Raw genomic sequence first — 7,405 nt, forward strand, 5'->3', positions numbered from 1 at the left:
CCAGGTGGAAAGAGAAGCAGAACAAAAGGGTCCATTATGTGCCATAATTCTCCTAAGGTTGGTCAGGGATGTGATGTGGGAGCTTCACATTTGGATCAGCGTTGAATTTCATCACCTGAGACCACCTGAGATCACCACCAACCCACCTTTTAAGAGCTGAGGAAAAGAATGTATGATGCTCACTGTTAAAATACAGAACTTTAAAATGAACGTTTTCATTAAATACCTTCCTCCAGTAGCTAATTCAATACGCATTATTATTGCGAGCTGTGAGTTAGAGAGAACCTTGGCTTTGAGGCTACACAGATGTGTGCCTGCATCCATCCCAGCTCTGCCACTCACTACTGATGGGTCCAGACCCAGTCCCGCAAAGTGAGAGCAATGAGTTATAACCCGTAGAGTGTGCTGCAAGGTTTAAAGATAATATATGATATACAAAGTGCCTGCCACAGGGGGTGCCTGTGTGCTGAGTCGCTTAGTCGTGTCCGACTCTTGGCGACCTGATGGGTCTGCAGCCCACCAGGCTCCTATGTCCATGGGATTCTCTAGGCAAGAATACTGGAGTGGGTTGCCATGCCCTCCTCCACGGGATCTTCCCAACCCAGGGACTGAACCCAGGTCTCATGCCTCCTTCATTGGCAGGTGAGTTCTTCACAACTACCACCACCCGGGAAGCCCCCTACCACATTGTTCGGCAGTTAATAGGTGCTCAGTAACTGGAAGGTATTATCATATAATTTTAATTCCTCTCTATGGAGCTTATGTGCAAGGAAGTAGAAATATAAGTGGAATACGAGATGTAGATAGTTTAATAAAAACCTTGGGAAAGAAAAGCTCTCTGACATGGAAGATTGCGTGAAATAGTTAAAGTAGGTATCAAAACTAGGCCTTCAAGAAAGATCATTTTATTACCATCACTTTGAACTTCCTGGAGAAAAGCTTAAAGTAGAACCAAGGTAGAAAGAACAGATGTGCCCATAGAAAACGCAGCGTGTGCTATGGCTTCCTTCATTCCGTCAACAGGAATTGCTTTCCCCTCTGTTTGTCCTGCTTGATCCTGTTCAAGATGACCAAGAACTCAAACTGCTGTCTGTACTCTCTGCTCACTCCAAGTAGCGATGTTTAACAAACAGTGGCAACAGCCATGGTCTGCTTTAAAACTCATCCAGCTCAAAGGCATAACATCAGGCAAATAAACACAGAGAATAAAAGCAAGCTGCCCAGGCGCTTCTGTCTGCACCACTTAAGTCAGATGCCTTGGAAGGCAGTGTGGGGTGGTGGTAAGAATCTAGGCTGCCACAGCCTGGCTTCGCCTTTTCACTCCTCAGTGTCTTTTGGGAATAAACATAAGCCTTCTGTACCCAGTGTTTACATCTATAAAACCTGATCTATAAAATCTACCTACCCCAAAGGTCTGTTATGAGGATTGAGTAAGACAGTGGATAAGAAAGTGCTTTGCAAACTGCATGGTACTGTACAAATGTTAATGATTATTAATGTGTTCCAGATGACTCTGAAAGGCCTAATATCCCATAATTTCTGGCAGAATAAATTGTGGTTTCCATGAAGCATATAGGAACCCTAGATTTTGAAAAGACTTGCTATGATCCACCATCTTCGGGCCTTTTTGAGCACAAAGTATCTTTTGGTCCTGAACTTCTTTGTGACAGTCACGATCTGAATTAGATCACTGATTGTCACACCGCAGGGACAGAGTCCTGACTTCACCAATTCCTAGTTTTGAGACCCATCCTGGAGATGGACTAAAATTTGCCTTGGGAGGTGTGTGCATTGGCCATAATAAGGTGAGAAAAATGGATTTCTGAGTTAGGAAAGACAAGCTGATGTGTTCTTACATCTTCACACAAATGCCTCCATGGAAATTCATCCCATCCCATTTAAAGATTATCTCAATAAGTATTCTGAAAGAAATTTCAGCTCAAATTTACAGTTTCTGGAAATTCACTCTGCAGTGAGCCTGATTCATTACTTTTGAACAAAATTTTTAATTCATATTTTAAAACATCATAGATGTAACTTATGCTAGTTGTAGACACATTTAAGCTATACAGAGGGACATAAGCATAAAAGCCCCACACCCTATCCCATGTCCCCAAGATAACCATGGTTCAAAACCGTCTTGTGTGTGCTTCCAGACACTCTGTGTACATGTACTTTTTCATCTTGTACTTTTTGTACTTCTTCATCTTGTACTTCTTACTATTAATATATTCCTACTGCTTTGCAAAATTTCTTCCACTCCATCCTGTGTGTATACATATACAGTGCATGGGTACATGCTCAGTTGCTTCAGCTGTGTCCGACTCTTTGTGACCCCATGGACTATAGCCTGTCAGGCTCCTCTGTCCATGGGATTCTCCAGGCAAGAATACTGGAGTGGGTTGCCATGCCTTCCTCCATGGGATCTTCCCAACCCAGGGACTGAACCCAGGTCTCATGCCTCCTTCATTGGCAGGTGAGTTCTTCATAACTACCAAGGGGATCTTCTTGACCCAATGATTGAACCTGCATCTCCTGCGAGTCCTTCACTGCAGGTGGATTCTTCACCTGCTGATCCTCTGGGGAAGCCCATATATATATATATATATACAGTGTATATGTGTATATACCATGTGTAGATTTCCTTATTTTAAATGAATGCATAGAATTTGGGTTTGGGGTTATTAAGTTAATCCAACAAATACCCCTAAACACTTTTGAGTTATTTCCAGTTTTTAGTTATTATAAACTAGTGCTATTCAAAGTGCTGTTTCACAGTGAGATGAGGGGCTTTCACCAAATACAAATCAATATACTGCTTTCTTAAGAAAGTCTTTCTACGAAAAAAAATTGTCACCTGGACTCATGGTGCTCTTAAAAGTGAGACTGATCTACATTCTGGCCTCTGATCTCCTGGCAGACAAATAACAAGCCACCTATAGACTACCATCATTATGCAGACCATATTTGAGTAGCTCTGTATTTGTGTATATATGTCTTCAGCCACTTAAGTGTGCTAAGTTGCTCAGTCATGCCTGACTCTTTGAGACCCTGTAGTCTATAGCCCACCAGGCTCCTCTGTCCGTGGGATTTTCCAGGCAAGAATACTGGAGTGGGTTGCCATTTCCTCCTCCAGTGGATCTTCCTGACTGAAGGATTGAACCTACGTGTCCTATATCTCCTGCACTGGTAAGTGGATTCTTTAACACTGAGCCACCTAAGAAGCCCTCAGCCACTTATACATCTGTCAGATAGATAACTAGATGTGGAATTAATGTCAAACAATAGGTACATTAAATTTTTGATGTTCATTGCTAAATTACCATTTTAAAGTTTTACCATTTTACACTTCTAACAATAGGGCATGAGTATCCGTTTTCCTCCTCTTAGTCAAAACATTGAATATTACTACGCTTTTCAATACTTGAAAATGTCATAAGTAAAAATTATATCATTGTTTTAATGATGAGAAACATTATGCATAAGCTTATTGGCCATTAGTATTTCTATTCAGTGAACTGCCTACCTGTCTGTCTGTTTTCCCTTTCTTTCTTTCTCTTGTCTGTTTGTTAGTGATGTGTATGAGCTCTTTGTGTATTTATAACTTCATTACCATAACAGGAAGAGATGGCTGGACAGCATCATCAATGCAAGGAACATGAACTTGGGCAAACTCTGGGAGATGGGATAGACAGGGAGGCCTGAGGTGCTGCTCTCCGTGGGGTCGCAAAGAGCTGGACATGATTGGGCAACTCAACAACAACAACAACCTTGTCTATAATATAGGTTGCAAATAGTTCCCCAGTTTTTAATATATTTTTATTTCTGTTATAATATTGAAAGTACTTCCCTACTGGCTCAAATGGTAAAGCGTCTGCCTACAGTGCGGGAGACCTGGGTTCAATCCCTGGGTTGGGAAGATCTCCTGGAGAAGGAAATGGCAACCCACTCCAGTACTCTTGTCTGGAAAATCCCATGGACAGAGGCGCCTGGTAGGCTATAGTCCATGGGGTTACAAAGAGTCAGATACAACCGAGCGACTTCACTTTCACTTTATAATATTAAAAAAATTTAGAACCTTAAACATCACACGTGCATACACCTACAGTGTGTAAGCGGGAACTACATACATTTGGTCATCATAGATGCAATTCGGCTCTAGAGCCAGACTGTTGAGGTTCAAGTTCTATCTCTTCTGCTTAGTAGCTCTACAATCTTAGACAAGACACTTAACCTCAGCTTCCTTATCTGTAAAATTTGAATCATAATGATACCTACTTCCTAGCATTGTGAGGGTTAAATTCGTTATATACACAACAGCACGTATAACAATAGTACCTGGTACATAGTTAGTGCCTAGATTATAAAAAGATTCATCTAACTTTTCTGCTCTTAGTTCTTTGGTTTATTTTTGTATATTTAATCTTACATCTCTTGGCAATTTATTTTGACACTCAAAATGAGCTAGGCATTTCTAAAAATTAAATATGTGTATATCTAATGAACTATGGATAAAATCTATATGAGGAAAACCACAAAACTCTGATGAACAAAATCAAAGATCATAGAAGAAGTAAAAAATTTGTTCCATGTTAATGATTGGAAAGACTCAATATTGTCAAGATGTCAGTGCTTCCCAATTTGATCTATAGATTCAATACAATCCCCAGAAAAATCCTACCAAGTTCTGTTGTGGATATTGACAAATTGATTCTAAAGTTTATATATAGAAGCAAGACTCAGAATAGCCAACACAGCATTGAAGAAGAATTTAGTGGGAGGACTGACACTACCTGACCTCAAGACTTGTCATCCAGCTCCAGTCATCAAGGCAGTGTAGTGTTGCTGAAAGTAAACAAATTCAACAGAGCAACAGAATAGAGAGCCCAGAAATAGACTCACACAAATACAGTCAGCTGATACTTGATAAAGTAGCAAAGGCAATGTAGTGGGGAAAAAACAGTTTTTTTAACAATTTGTGCTGGAACAACTGGACATCCACATATAACGGGAAAGAAAAAGAATCTAAACAGAACTTTCATGCATTCACCAAAATTAATTCTAAATGGATCATTGATCTAAATGTGAAATGTAAAACTATAAAACTCCTAGAAGACAACATAAGAGAAAACCTTGACGACCTTGGGTATGGCGATGACTTTTTAGATACATCAACAAAGACATGAAACATAAGAAAAAAAAAGTGCTTAACTGTACTTCATTAAAATTTAAAACTTCTGAAAGACAATGCCAAGAGAATGAGAAGACAAGCCACAGACTGGGAGAAAATATTTGCAAACAACACATGTGATAAAAGACTCTTGTCCAAAGAACACAAAGAACTCTTAAGTTCAATAAGAAAACAACCTGATTTCAAAATAGTCTAAAGACCTTAACAGACACCTCACCAAAGAAGATATACAGATGGCAAATGAGCATATGAAAAGATGTCTCACATCATATGCAATTAAGACCAAAATGAGATACCACTACACACCTATCAGAATGGCCAAAACCAGAACAGTGACATCACCAAATGCTGGTGTGTATGTGGAGCAACAGGAATTCTTATCCATAGCTGGTGGGAATGCAAAATGGTGCAGCCACTCTGGAAGACAGTTTGGTGGTTCCTTATAAAACAAAACATATTCTTACCATATGAATCAGTTATTGTGCTCCTTGATATCTATCCAAAAGGGTTGAAATCTGATCCACACAAAAACCTGCACATGGATGGCTATAGCAATATTATTCACAATCACCCAAACTTGGGGAGAAGGCAATGGCTCCCCACTCCAGTACTCTTGCTTGGAAAATCCCATGGACAGAGGAGCCTGGTAGGCTGCAGTCCATGGGGTCACAAAGAGTTGGACACAACTGAGAGACTTCACTTTCACTTTTCACTTTCATGCATTGGAGAAGGAAATGGCAACCAACTCCAGTGTTCTTCCTGGAGAATCCCAGGGATGGGGGAGCCTGGTGGGCTGCCGTCTATGGGGTCACACAGAGTCAGACATAACTGAAGTGACTTAACAGCAGCAGCAGCACCCAAACTTGGAAGCAACCAAGAGGTTTTTTAGTAATTGGATAGATAGATATCAGGCTTCCTGGTAGCTCAGTTGGTAAAGAATCTGCCTGCAATGCAGGAAACCCCGGTTCAATTCCAGGGTTGGGAAGTTCTCCTGGAGAAGGGATAGGCTACCCACTCCAGTATTCTTGGACTTCCTTGGTAGCTCAGATGGTAAAGGATCCACCTGCAATGTGGGAGATGTGGGTTTGATCCCTGGGTTGGGCCCTGTAGGAGGGCATGGTACCCACTCCAGTATTCTTGCCTGGGGAATCCCCATGGACAGAGGAGCCTGGTGGGCTACAGTCCATGGGGTCACAAAGAGTCAGACACAACTGAGCAACTAAGCACACAGATAAATATCATGTGGTACAGACAATGGAACATGGTTCAGCACTGAAAAAAAATGAACTATCAAGCCATGAAAAAACCTGGGAGGAAATTTAAATGCATATCACTAAGTGAAAGAAGTCAATCTGAAAAGGCAATATACTGTATTATTCCTACTGTATGACATTCTACAAAAGGCAAAACTATGGAGATAGGAAAAAAGATTAGAGATTGCCATGGGTTGGGAGACAAGGAAGAATGAACTGGCAGGGCACAGATGAAGTTTTAGGGCAGTGAATATACTCTGCAAGTTGCTGCTGTGCTGTGCTCAGTCGTGTCCCACTCTGTGGGCCCATGGACTGTAGCCTGCCAGGCTCCTCTGTCCATGGGATTTCCCAAATAAGAACCCTGGAGTGGGTTGCCATTTCCTTTTCCAGTCTAGTCCATTTTTTCATAGTAGACAATAAGTCTTGAAGTTATGAAACTAAATGCTCCATGGGATTTACCTCTTTTCCTGTGACCTGCCTAAGACCCAAGCCCTGGTCTTCCAAAGTAAGAGATTACTCATTGGCTATTTTAGGATTTTGTTTCACTCACTTTTAGGTAATCTATATCCTGCTTGAGATGTAGAGAGGTCTATGCATTAGTTCTTACATCACCCCTTAGAATGATCCCCGTGTCTCTATACACATCACACAGTCTTCATGTTCCCTGGTCGTGTCGAAGCCATGTTTCATCAAAGATGAAGCTTTGCTCTCTGTTTTTCTTCCTGTTGGAACTTGTGGGAAACTCTGGGAAAGGGAGTCAAGTAAACATAACTTTGTTCTGTCATCTTCTAACAGAGGTCTCAGGGGGGATTACAGTCTTAGTATTTTTCTTTATTGTAGTCTGAAAAATTCTGGTTCTGATATTTTGTTTTTACTTTCTTTTCTGTACCTTTGCTAGATTTGCTGAACTCTCCGGCACTAACCCCCTTTCTGCCTGATAAGTATCATGTTACCTAGAAAT

The sequence above is a fragment of the Bos indicus genome, chromosome 13 (assembly GCF_029378745.1).
Source record: "Bos indicus isolate NIAB-ARS_2022 breed Sahiwal x Tharparkar chromosome 13, NIAB-ARS_B.indTharparkar_mat_pri_1.0, whole genome shotgun sequence".
Lineage (NCBI taxonomy): Eukaryota > Metazoa > Chordata > Mammalia > Artiodactyla > Bovidae > Bos > Bos indicus.